Raw genomic sequence first — 13,570 nt, 5'->3', positions numbered from 1 at the left:
TAACAAGACTGAATTAGCTCTGTCGTAGTTAACAAAAACCAATTTTCCCCTTTTTACTATATGTTAGAACTGTGTGACGAAAAATTACTGACTGTTTTCTTCTCTTGATCAGTTTTCAGCGTCTCAAGCTTGTTTTGAATTGTCACCTGGGTTTCTATACTTTCAAATATATTTCGAAAGTAATTAAACTAATTTTATATCGTGTCTGTGGGGTAACTGCGAAAAGTGGTCTTTAACAATCGGTAAAAAAAAGGCAACTGGTCCATTTATATACTCTAAGTACTCTAAGTAACTGTCTTTGTAACGTTTGATATGACTCGCAAAAAGCCATGCACCCCTTAACTTCCGATGCGACGTCCCCTGCAAGGCACCGGCGTGAAATAATCAAATTTCAAAGTTTCAAGGAGAACGTGAGCACACGACGGTAAATTTTTCTTTCTCTTTCTTTCTGGTCGCATTTCTTCTGTGCTGAACAAAATTGAATGAAATTCAAAGTAGCAGAAGTGCGACAAAGTTTGAACCGGGCCTAAGCTTCACTCTTTTCTCTAGAACAACTGTCTTCTTCTTGCCGTAGCACACGGCTTTCCACTTGACTACATGTAAATGGCAACAACAAGCTATTGATGCTAGTTTATTACCGCCTTTTTACATCTTGTCCTAGCAAAATTTTGACTTTAACTGCCGCTGTGAACTCTACGGTGTCTCGAAGACCACTGGAACCAGAGAAAATATATTTTTCTGAACTAAAATAAGGTGCTAGACTGTCGAGTCAAGGAGCCACTTACCTATGGCTATGTTACTTGAAACTCCATAGCACCGATTTTAAGACTATTTGTTTGTTAAGGCGGATAAGCATTTAGAAAATTTTCGCTGAATTTAGTTGCTTTACGCAAATCAATGAAAATACCATTGGATTTTCCAGAAGCGATTTCTTCCATGCTTGGCCGCGAATCACAATACAGTGAAACCCGGTTAATACCTACACCAAGGGGACATGCCAAAGTGTCCGTATTATTCGGGTGTCCGAAGCGCGCTTTCAGAAAAACACGGAAAAACGTCACAGACACATGTTCTATCGAAAAAAAAGACTAAAGTACACCTTTTTACGGCAACAAGACGTTGCTAAATTTCTTTACTATAAATGTAACAAGTTCAAACTAAAGAAACCTTGCGCTCATTAATTATAATCTCGGGCTAATACTACTTTTTTGTTCTTGAAACACGACAACGGAGTCAAAGTCCTCTCAGCATCAGCCTCCGAGCAGAGGTTGATGCTGACAGCGGCAAGCATAGCACGTGAAAGAGGAAGAAAACTAGAAGCAATGGCTGCAGCAAAAGGTCATGGAAGCGAAACTTTTGTGTAGGCATGTTAGGCAGAAAACTTTGTTAAATGACTACGGTATAAGGGTTAAACACCTTAAGGAAGGCAGGCAGATCAAAGATGTCCCGCTATTTTGTTACCGCTATATTTTAGGAATAAAATCGTACCAGTATAAATCTGTCATTATTTGAACATGGTACAAAGTCTACAATAAGCACAGAACTGTGACAAGGAGAATAGACAGTTCGCAGATAACCAGTGTCCGTAAAGCGGGTTGACGATGTATGAGAGTTTGTCACTCGGGACACAGAAAGTGTCAGTTGTCCGTATTAACCGGGTTAATTTTAGAGAAAATATATGAGCTTTTCGTCGGGACAAACAAAACTGTCCGCTACCCTTGTTCCCATGGTCTCTCCACTTCACGTCCCAGGGAGCGGGAGAGGGGAGACCCTGGTTGGGGCTGGTCATGTGTCTCCCAGAGAAAAATTAGACCCAGGGAGCGGTCCTACGCTTACTAGTTTTTGTCAAGATTTATTGTCCACTCCAAAAAGAGGCTTCCGCTTTGCTGCGCGAAAACCACGCGAAACTCATTCAACTGGCTACGTTTTCCAGTAGTATTCATTTTGCGAGTCATTGTAACATTAATCTGAAAGCTAAACAAGTCAGTTGTCTTGATCATGAGGCGCTATACTTTGGGAAGGATGGAGTTGCTGTCTTACCAACAGGATACGTAAAGTTAATGATTTTGCATCTTCTTCCTTCGCTGTGTTACGACAAAATTAGCATTGGACGAACAGCGCCTTCCTCTTCAGTTCATGATGTTGTAATCGTGGTTTCTACTTTGAATGAGCTGATGAAAGGTCAGATCTGAAGAACTGAGGAAGGAAACTTGGCGTCAGAAGAAGAAAGAAACGGGGGAGCTAGAGCTTTATTTCAGCGATGAGAATTTGGCACCTTTGATGCCAAGTATGATATCGATTGTGTTTACTAATTCCGAAGCGATCAGATCTTGCAAGGTCGTTCGCGTCTCTAGTATTTAGCATCGTTAGTTTGTTTACATCCCCGAGAGATACGGGGACGTATACAAACCAACGACGATAAATACAAACGACTGCGCACACGCTAAAAGCCCCTAAAAGTTTTGCCACAAATAAACGCTCTGCCAGCAGGGTTGTGCATAGCCTGTTCCAGGCCCAGTCCTCCTCGTCTTCGTTCCTCTCGCTCGCTCTCCTTCGCTTCTCTCGCGGAGCCTGGAACCTTAAGCTTAGACGTCCGTCTGTGCTTAAGCTCCCTATCTGGGCCGGGGTTGTTTACTTCACTGAACGGTCGAAGTTACTTGTAGTTTAGATAATTTTCTTTATGTGTACCGAGTTTAGATAAATTCTTTGGACCCTTGTGTGACATTTTTGGCTAAAGGTTTTGGGTGCTACAATAAAACATAAAAAATAGTTTTATGGTAATACGTTAAATATATTTCGAGCTTATGTTATTCTCATAATCTATCAGCGAACTTCCCTAAAAGTTGACAGAAAATGTTTTAATTCATTTAAGGTGGATGTTTTCCTCTTTTGTCCCAACTTTGCTATGTTTTGATATAAAAAAGCCCATTATAATATTTAAAAAAAAACTCAAACGAAAAAAAAAAAAAAAAAAAAAGAAAAAAAACCCCGGCTGATTGCTCTGTCGTCCTTCAGTTGGATGGATACTTTGAACCACCTCGAAATTTCAAGGAGGTCAAACATTGATATAAAATCTATTAACATTTCCTTTCATATTTTCAATACACTCCACCTAAGCTATTGTTTGTTTGTCGCTTGTTTCTTCCAATGCAAATGTCTATTGTTCATGTTTTTTCATAACAGTGTGAATTACAATGCACAATGGGTTTCAGTTCTTCGGATAACCATGCGTATTATGTAAATATGTAAATTAGTGTAATGAAAGAACAGTGGCAATCAGCCGTGAACACGAATGCAGCGGCTGGCCCAACGCTCATTTATGCAGGAATATTTAGGAATATAAATCTTTTTTGGTCGCGTAGGTTGCATTCGCGTGTGTGAACGGCACTCGCCACAACACTTTTCACAGGTTATTTCATTGACTTCCCACGGTAACTCCCATTTTAATAACCCTCTCTTCCCGACCTTCACTTGAAACTGTGATCTATTCCTGGCAAACGTGTGGCTGTTGTTCTCCTGTATTATTTTTCACGCGTTTTGATTCGTGTTCAAACTTGAACCGGGTATTCGTACTGAAAAATCTGATGGGGCCACCTTCAAAACCACGGAAAATAAGTAACCCTCTAGGGAGGAAAACATTTGCGTCCAACAGACTATCAAACGTTGATCAGTGCTAACAAAAATACTCAAAAACATGTTTTGGTCAAATGTATGTGTATTTTTACATAGAACTTACTGGTTCAATTCGTTTATACAAAACTATCGAATAGAGTACTGTATAAATAGCAACATGTAAATTGTATCATGCCTTCTAGGTATGTCGGTCGAAAATAGACTTGAATTCATCCATGATCTGTAAGAAAATAATCAAAATACTAAGCAAACTAATTATTCATTGCACGGAATGCATTTGTTAGCCGGATGTATTTTTGTTTTGTTTTCTGTGACTGTATATATACCTTCGCAGACAGAAAACAAATCAGTAATATAGCAACTTTCGAATGCCTAAGAACAACTATTAATCCATATGTACATATATTCTAGGAAGTAACGAATATATTTTTTCATTCTCGCTGCTGTAGGCGATGTGCCACCGTAATCTGTTCAACCTGATTTACTTTCCGCACTTGGGTTGTTTGGCTTCAAGAACTATGTCAATGATGTGGTTTCAGCATTATTCCCTGCGAAGTTATCCGGGAAGAAGGTCCTTTTATCACATCTTGCGATACAACCAACTGCAATCCTCTAAAATCCTTGAGAAACGTTTCCACTAGGCGAGAATAGCTATCAGGCGGGATAAATTAATATGTACAGGCCGTTGAGTCTAGTAACAACTGTTTACTTGCGTTTTCTAGCCGAATACTCTAGACCTCAGATCTCCTAAACAAGGATTTTTACTCAGCAGCAGTCATTGTCACATAACATGAGACACTGGACCATTTCTTCTCGCGTTGTACTCAGCCAGTCTGTTCTCCTCTATACGCTGTTGTTGTAGTTTCTTGTAACGTTCAAATTCAGCTCCTTCGTAGCCGCAACATCGCTCCAAGCAAAACACCCGTATCCTTGAGTACGGGCAAACCACGGTGCAGATTATACAGAAGACGAACAAACCTACGAATCCTAGGCAGCCCGCGAGAAAATACAGCGAGACTTCTTGAGAGGCCATTTTGAATTCAAATAGTATGATTACCGGAAACTACAGTGGCAATGGGAGATATCGTGGAACAACTTTTGGTTTACTTAGCCCTGAAAATGAATTCACATAAATGTTTTCAGTGTTTATGTGAGAGAACAAACATTTTTGTGGTGGGACGCTTTTACAAATCTATCTAATGTTGGAAATAAATGTTGCAAGTTTGAAAATTACCAAACCTTTGGTTCTTGTCTCCGCGCCTGGTCGTAAAATCCACCTGCCTCTGAGTGAATGTTTTGAGGTTGGTTACCAGCGATCGTTATTGACTCCTCGTGAAATAAGTCAATATCTTCTTAACACCTTTTTTTCATGAAGGAATCTCAAGTAATTAAGGACTTCAAAGTTTCCTTAACAACTACTTATTATCATGTCAAAGATTAAGACTAAGCAAACTACTATAACGTCATAAAACAAAATCATTGACGTCAACAGTCAGTCGACCTGAACTAACTTTTTCATTTGTTTATTTTGTCACTAATCAGCCGGAAGCCATTTGCTGTTTTGTGTCAATGTGTTTTCTAATTTCAGCCACACAATTTTCATAGGGTTGTTCAATACACCAGCACTGTAACGGTCCTGGAAACTGAAGTTCCGGTCCGTTTTTTTTTCTTTCGGGCCGTGATCTGGAAACACGGACCGTAAGAGGGAAAAGTACGGACCGTTGACATTTACTCATTCACATTGTGCTGATGTGATACACTAATGAGATGCAACCTCCGTATTCGGACAGTATTCAAGGTTTGACGGTCCGTGCGAAATGCAAAAGCCTTACTACAAGCACAAGAGAAGAAACTGTTTTCCTTTTTTTTTTTATGCTTGAGCATAACCCTAACACTAAGCCAGTATATGTAACCATTATGTTTGTCCAGTCCATTTATGTTTCCTGTAAATTATTGCTATATCAGGGCACCATTTAAACTAGCCTTGCTAAACTGGACACCCTGTATAAACTGATTGATTTAAATAGAAATAAAAATAAAAAATAAAAATTTAAGTGTCGAAGTATTTAGCACTATTGCCCTTACTGAGGACACTATAAATCCCAACAGGAGTGAGGCAAACTAGTTGGCTATTTATAAAGCGTGTCCTTGGATTTAAAAACGGGGCTACTGTGAATAACAAATCCAAGTGGTCAGAGCGGGACTTAAACCCGGGGCCACCGCCGATTACAAGTACGGCGCCCAAACCACAAGGCCACGCCGCCTCCACTCCATTTGGAGTATATTTTATCCGCTGGATAGCGATTCATTCACTGGATAACATTATCCGCTCTTTGAACAACCGGGCACAGATGGAAAATAGGGCATTTTGATGGAACATTTTACTCCAATTGTAAAGACGTAGAGTTGGTAACAGAAAGCAACGACCACTGTTAGCGTCTAGTGACGGCTTATTGAACTCTCAGTAAAAATGAAACCATTGTCCCAGTTTTACCAGTTAGTGTTTGTCAAGTTTCGATAAAGATTCCACAAGTTTCATGGAAGTTGGCATCAATTTGCTATACTGGAGTTGTATAGTTTCAAAATAAATGGTTAGTTTGACAGGTCATAAGTTAGTTTGGGTTCAGGAGATATCCGAAATTTGGCTAAAGTTGTGCAATTCAGAGAACAAAGGACTCGCAGTGAATGCGTTAGGAAGCGCTAATGAGTGCCAGAAAAATCTTTGTTATTTGTATTTCTTCCTTATAGTGCGAGCTATCTATACCTTAAAACAAACAGTTTTGTAAGAGTAATTTGTCTTTGAAGAAACTGAACAGCTAAGACTATTCCCTTGATTCTAAAATAATTTTAATTTGATCAGCGTATTGTTGGTGTACACCATAACTTATGCCTAATTTTTTGAAAGCATTCTTGAATTCTTTGCCATCAGCAAATTAACAAAAATAATTACAATTCCCTGTTCACGATGGATCGACGTTTTTTTTATGATAGCGACAAGAACTTGGCCGAATTTCAGTGAACTAACAGCCCGACGAAACATACAACTGTAGTGGTCCTTAACCCTTTAATCCCTAATATCAAAGAAAAAAATTCATCTTGTCCCCATACTTTTCGTATAAGGTACAGGGAAGAAATTACTAAAATATCAAGAAAGTTCACCTTGTGTGATCATATCCTTAATTCTCATGACCACAGGGGTTGTATAAGTATTGATGTCAGAAATGAGAAATTAGATGCTAATCACTGTTAGGGCTTAAAGGGTTAAAGAGTGTTTCCACGTACCGAGGCTTCCGAGAATTCTAAAGTTTATTTTTTTCGTTCGCTATCCTCTCTTTAAGTCCAATCCAATTCTAGTGGCTCAACTTTACAACACAAAACTTTGGCGCGAGTTTGGGTAGCTGTACTTAGTGTCTCTGCTATCTGCAAGTTGTTGTTGTAGTCTTCTGTAGCGTTCAATTTCGTCTTCTTCGTACCCACAACATGTTTTAAAGCCAGATCTGCTCATTATGGAGTGTTGACAAATAACGGAGCAAATAAAACACAAAACCATCAAAATTACAAATCCCACGCATCCAACGAAGAAATACAGTGTAATCTCACGAGAAGCCATTGCAGAACTACAAAGGTGTTGCCGATCGATTGGATAACGTGTCAAGATATCTTAATCCTGATTTCCTAGCTGTCACGGTTTACTTGGTCCTGGAAGAAACGAGATTATAGTGTTACCCTTCTGTCAACTTTGATCGCAAAACACACCTGAGGATGTTGATATTTTGAAGATTTATCGAAGGTGACAAACCTTCTCCGCCATAACGCGATTGTTGTCTTAACAAGTCGTATGATCTACAGTTTGAGTGAATACTAATGGCTCTTCAAACCTCTTTAGAAATCTCGTGGCAAAAGCTTCGCAATGAAGAACTTTTGTACCCAGACGTCTCCTACGTCAACATAGAGATTTTAGGAACTTTGAGCACCGGCGACGACGGCAACGAGGGCAACGAGAAAGTAAAAAAAAAAACACAAAAAAAACAATAGTTTTAATTAGCAAAACAAGGGCCCTGCACGTGCCTTATACACTTTGGTACATTTCTTTGTCGTCCTCTGCAAAACAACAACGTGAAATGACAACATTCAAGATCTTATGGAGAACGTGAACACAAGAGGGTGAATTTCCCTTTCTCTTTCTCAACTCGGACACCGGCGCTACGAATTCAGCGTGCAAATTAATTAAGTCGGAAATGTCGGTAGTTAGTTCAGAGAAGACGAACTGATTTAATTTTCAGCTAAACCTTAAAAGGTGTTCGTAGACCCGTTCGTAGTGTCTCTTGAAAATATGGCAGCAATGACCGGTAACATGCAGTGAAAATAAATTAAGCGGGTTAGTTACCAGCACTCAGACTGGCATATTTTTTTTCTAATGTAAAAACTAAAGAAAAAACAAAACAAAACAATAAAAACCCAGCAAAACAATAGTATTGCACGTGCTTTAATGTCTAGGTACATTTGCGCCAATTAGGGAACTTAAGCAGCGACGACGGCAGCGCCAACGAAAACGTCACTTGAAAATATAACTTCATTTTATTTGTGCTACTTCGCGATTATTTCAACTCCTTTAATTTCTACAAAAACGGCGAACTATACTCAGGAACCAAATCGGTAGGAGTGGTGTTCAAGTTAAGAAAGAGAATGAAAATTCACCCGGTCGTGTGCTCACGTTTGCCACAAAACCATGAATTAAATCATTTCACTTTGTTGTTCTACAGAGGAAGGCAAATAATTTTTTTTTTTGAAGGAAAAGAAATGTACCACGCACGTCCAGAGCGATTGTTTTTCCTCATTAAACATATTGTATGGCGACGTTGTCGTTGCTTGTCGTTGCTGTCGCCGTCGTCTTTACTTACAACTAGAACATGAAATGAAAAGAATAAAATATGGATTCAAGAGGATGAATTTCCCTTTGTCTATCTTACCTTGAAAGCCACAACTGCGAATTCAGCTCCTCAATAATGCCGTCTGTCATCACGAATAGCCGCTAAGCAGAAAAAAAAAAAGAACGTGATTTTACGTTTTGAGTACCGTTCTGCTTGGCGTTGCTGTCGTGGTTGTTTAAAATCTGTATTATTCGCACGAAGGTTAAGTTTTGGCTCTTTCGAAAGCTCTCAGGACTCGAAGTTCGCGGTCTCTTCTTCACCCTTAACCTAAATACCACCTGGTATTATGTCGAGAACAACAGGATCTGTTCTACAAGTCGAACAGAGAAAGAAGGAAAGCTTTCCATTTTTTTTTTAATTACAACTAAGGTAATTTGAATGAGGGTCACTGGCTATTTTCGATGACCAACTGCAGATGGTATGAGCTCGCTTCTGATTGGTCGTGGCATTATAAGAACGTCAGTGCCAAGTCAAAGTGTTAATGGCTTTATGACTTGCATTGTACGATCGTCACTTTAACACCAAGAACGAAATTCAGTATTGGTGTCCTTCTTGTTTGTTTTTAAACTTCGAGCATGGTTAGATCTCTGAGCACGTAAGATTGCTGCTTCACTGAGTGAAGAATGAACATTAAACTCGTCAGTGTATCTCTCAGGGTTGTGGAAACGCCAGCGTCACCTCAGGACTACACTCACCCGGATGATCATATTAATTTACCTGACTCCTGAGTTCTCACTATTTACAGCGTTTTGGGGTTTTAAACTAGTAATTGGATGAGGACAGCGACTGATCTGTACCGAAAAATGGGGATACGGTAAACTGAGCTTTGTTCAAGTCCGACACCCAGTTGGTAAGCCAACAAACCATCGTTGTCTGTGAACTCGGGCTTTATCCTTAATTCTAGAAGATTGCATGCCTTTCACTTACTTTTCTAGCAATATATGTGGCAATATTTACATGTTGTTAGCATGGCTTCTTACTTTCTACCGGAAACATCGTAGCCCCGAGATTTTTCGTTCCTAGTCGCTTTGCTCTTGTTCTCCTGCTATATAATTCGCGATCAAAAAGTATGCCTGGGCCCTACACTCTGCCCAGATTATTGGAATGGTTTTATAGGGCAGTTAAAATATATAATCTAGTATCCAAAAGTGGAATATATACTAAAAAAAAACAAAACAAACAATTTATATGGCGAAACGTCGACTATCAGATATTCGAAGGCGTTTTGCATAACATTACTGTGACATAACATCAAATGATTATCATTCATAATATTATCCTTCATACTAAACATATGAAAATGTATAAAATACATATATTTGAACTGTGATAAAAGGACTAATAAATGAGAGACCATCGAAGCTGCGAAAACACCGGTTGATTACTGATCTCAGTTGGTAGAGCATTGCACCGGTATCTCAGAGGTCCCTTTCAAGACCAATTTTTTTTTCTTTTTTTGTTTTTTCAGGCTAAAATCGCAGTATACAAAGAAACCGAATATGGAATATGGTCGTTACAAATTAAATACAGCGTAGCCACATAATTTTTGCAGCTACTTTATTTTGTTCTTAAAAAAACTCCCATTCTATCAGTTTTAATTGTTTAAATCCTTTAATCCGGTCAATACTTTTACAAGGTCAAACTTATTTGGCCATTTGGTGGGCGGATTTTCTTTCTTCCAATGAATGTCAAAATGATTAGGCTATGTTTCCAAACTTGTACGGATCTGAATTGTACTGCGGTAATGTTTGGAACGTTAACAAACTTTACTTGGTACTCCATATATTACGATAGGTAACTCTGAAAACTGGCTTCCCTGCCATGTAAACAACGTCTACAATGAAGTCGTACGTTCCTTTATCGTCTTTGTTCAAAAATCCTGTAACTCGATTTACAAGCTCATGTTTACATCAGTGCCGTTTGAAACATCGTAATGCTGATCGTAATGTACTTCACTGAGATTGGAACTGATTTGTGTCGTTGCTCCAGCTGTTTTTGGTAAAACCTTATACTAACGATTAGCACAATCGTACAAGCTCCTCAGAATCCAATTTTCAAGAACTCTTTAAATTGTTTACGATCGGTTCATAATACTCCCGCGTCTCAGTGGTCAAAATAATGGAAACAGATCATTCCACTTTCACATCAAACAAGCCAAGCTGCTTTTAATTCATAACCTTCTATCCTTTTTCCATAATCTTGAACTCCCAAGTCCTTGCGTCCAAGGCACAAGTTTTATTGAAGTGCAAATTTCCTTAACGCCACCATCCAAAATTCATCACTGGACCTTTTGTGTTTTCCACTAACACCGGTTGCTGAAATCACTGAATGACCGATTACGCAAATGACCTTCAACTCCTGGTGTATATTTTATCAGGTTGACTAATGTCTGATTCGTTTCCATCCATAACTTGCAAAGGACAGTTTCTATTTTGGATCTCTCGCTTGGTTTTAGAATTTCCAATCACCGATGTTTTGAGCTTTCCCGTCCAGGAACTTTCATGAAGAGGCCAAGGCACTTCGTGACGGGTCAGTAACTTCGACTGGTAATATTCTGTCGACACAACTACGAGCGTGTCTGTAGAATCAGGGTTGGTTGCCATCTCACCGCGATTTCGACCGAATTCACAGAAGAAAAGCACCAATAACAATAAACAAACTAGAAATATCACCAAGGAGTATGCGATGGACGCTGAGCCAATCTCTATCATCGGCGTGTGAAATGCGTTTCACAACATGACTTGGTTTGAATCAAGACAGCAAAAATGCAGTCTGGAATTTCGAAAAACTCTGTGTGATGCTGGTCATGTGTACATCTTCGCTTGAACAGAATGTGTGCTTGGTAGATTCATATGCAAATTCACTACGTTGTCTGTATGTTGATGACATTCTAGTGAAGTCCTGGGGGTTGATATTGTATTTAGCAAAGGACAAAAGAACTGAGTACTTTTAAATTAGCCCAGATGTCTTATAGCTGGACAATGACTGATTTGAGGAGTGCCTTTGAAACGCGTTGAAAGGTGCTTAACAAAAGCGAGTTTGTGTATTTCTGCTAAAACCAGACTTTTCAAGTGATTAAAATCAAAAGAACACTACATCTACAAAATACGAAAAAACGCTTTTTCGGTTTTCGTGAGTTCAGACTGAGCAGCGACACCACAGAAAAATTAATCATGTTTCACAGTTTTCGCTTTTAATAGATGACATTGTTTTCAAAATTGTACAATCGATTTGGTGAGTATTGCAAAGTGACTTGATAGGTACCCACCAAAAACAATTTGAAAAGTTCGGCCGCAAAGCAGACCAAAGCACACATGCAAAAAAACGCCAAATTACAAAGTTACATTCAACCTGTGAACGAAAATTCCTGTCAAACGGTTATTGAGACACCTGTAAACTGAACTTGTCTCTTGTTTACCTCTGCTTTTAAAATTACTAAGTACGAATTATACTTAGTAATTTCGTTTTTGCAAATTAGGTACCGTGTATGTATGCATGTATTTTTTTCAGTAGAAATCATTTTCTGTTCTAGTAAATTCTTGAATGCCTCTTTTAATAAAAAAAATTCTAAAAACTATAGATCATATAGAGTCAAAGCTGTAGTCGAATTAACAGTGCCTAAAACAGATAATCAACCAATGTGAATTTGCAAGCACAACAAATGCACTCAGTATTACCTTTCTTACCTCTTGAAAAAAATCTGTTCTATTTTTGCTCGCTTGAGTGAGTTCTAGGCGTGGATAGTTATTTCGTTGCTCTTCGGGATTTACTCAGGAAAGAGCTGCAATAACACATCTTATGTGAAGTAAGGTAACAGCCTTTAATTTCATTTTATTGATTTTATGCAAATTGTAGACTTGTCACCAGCCGGCTTGTAAATGTGTCAAGTGCGTCCTTTAAGGCCTGGAAGGTGACCAAGCTGATTTCCAGGAAACTGGACGTCTTCCACACTAGATGGCTTCAACCCAACAAGCGGCACTTCTTTTTAAAAAAGATCCTTTGAGCAACAACTCGTCAATAATGTTGAGCACAGGAAAACCAAGCTCAAGTTAAAAAACGCGAGAAACGTTGTGTTACAACCGTCCGAATTACCGATTTCATACAAATCCGTTGCATTTCCATACAAATCCTTTTAATTCGAACCGTTGTAACACAACACCTAAAAATATGATCCTAGGGAAGAGTCACGTTCCTCGTACACTGCTTGAAGTCTGTTTCTCTCTCGAAGTTTGTGTAGTGGTAACACTGTGCAACAAAAAATTGGGACGAGGAGGATTGGAACCTAACTAACAAGTTGGGCGTTTGCTTTTGACGGTTCATGTTAAGAAACAGACTGACAAACAAAATAGTTCAATAAAGAATGCTACAAATGTTTTAACAATGTTTGAAATCAGTTTTCAACTCGTTGTGAACTCGTTTTCTGGTGTGCTTGTAAAAAAAAAAAGACAACAACAAATATTAAAACCAGTCTGTAGACCTCCGGGCTCCGTTTAGCCTCCCAAGCAGTCGTTTTAGGAGACTCGTATTACCTTCCCCCTTAAAGGAGGTAATACGAGTCCTCTACAAACGACTGCGTGGGAGGTTAGGTTCCATTCTAACACTTACAGACCAAGCAGTGGCAACTGAGACAATAACTATAAATTATTAAATGTGTTTTTTCATATTAGTCTTAACAAACTACGTCAGCACGAATGCTTAAAGCGCAAACTTAATTAACCATTTCACCTGAGCAAAGAAATTACGATACTTATCAACAGAAACAGCGATTGTGGATATTATATTATTAATTACTATCTTCAGAGGCAATCTAAATGAAAAATATAATCTTCGGATTGTTGTGCTTTCTATGAATATTGAAGTAGCAAACTTTGCAAGGAACGAATCCATTTTTCTGGAATATTTGTTTGTTGAAATTCCTTCTTTACACGGGAGAACTTATGAGGAGCTAATTGGTTTTCCAAAACATTTTTGGGTCTTCCGAAACTTTTTCATATGTACACTGAGGG

At 38.8% G+C, this 13,570-nt stretch overlaps 1 protein-coding gene and 2 long non-coding RNA genes across 3 annotated transcripts in view; 1 reads left to right on the top strand and 2 right to left on the bottom strand.

Annotated features, from left to right (window-relative positions):
- The window catches only part of LOC146474710 (uncharacterized), an 8,605-nt gene extending 8,330 nt beyond the window's left edge, over positions 1–275 (top strand). Inside the window, exon 5 of the mRNA XM_085116494.1 lies at positions 1–275. This exon is cut by the window's left edge and continues 961 nt beyond it. The gene's annotated coding sequence lies outside the window, so the exon portion shown is untranslated.
- A 3,420-nt stretch (positions 276–3,695) lies between these two features.
- LOC146474709 (uncharacterized) lies at positions 3,696–5,281 on the bottom strand. The gene is made up of 2 exons (XR_014866064.1): positions 4,873–5,281; positions 3,696–4,746 (listed from the first exon to the last, which is right to left on the bottom strand). It is a non-coding gene; the product is annotated as an uncharacterized LOC146474709 (long non-coding RNA).
- Positions 5,282–6,371: 1,090 nt separating this feature from the next.
- Positions 6,372–13,570, bottom strand: part of LOC146474707 (uncharacterized) — a 20,300-nt gene continuing 13,101 nt past the window's right edge. Inside the window, exons 3-4 of the long non-coding RNA XR_014866063.1 lie at positions 8,604–8,665; positions 6,372–7,332 (exon numbers count right to left, since the gene is read on the bottom strand). This is a non-coding gene — a long non-coding RNA (uncharacterized LOC146474707). The remainder of the gene's footprint in view (positions 7,333–8,603; positions 8,666–13,570) is intronic.

The sequence above is a fragment of the Pavona decussata genome, unplaced genomic scaffold (assembly GCF_977016875.1).
Source record: "Pavona decussata unplaced genomic scaffold, jaPavDecu1.1 SCAFFOLD_87, whole genome shotgun sequence".
NCBI classification, from domain to species: Eukaryota; Metazoa; Cnidaria; class Anthozoa; order Scleractinia; family Agariciidae; genus Pavona; species Pavona decussata.
Note: the sequence above shows the minus strand (reverse complement) of the source record. Positions and strands in the feature narration are given on the sequence as shown.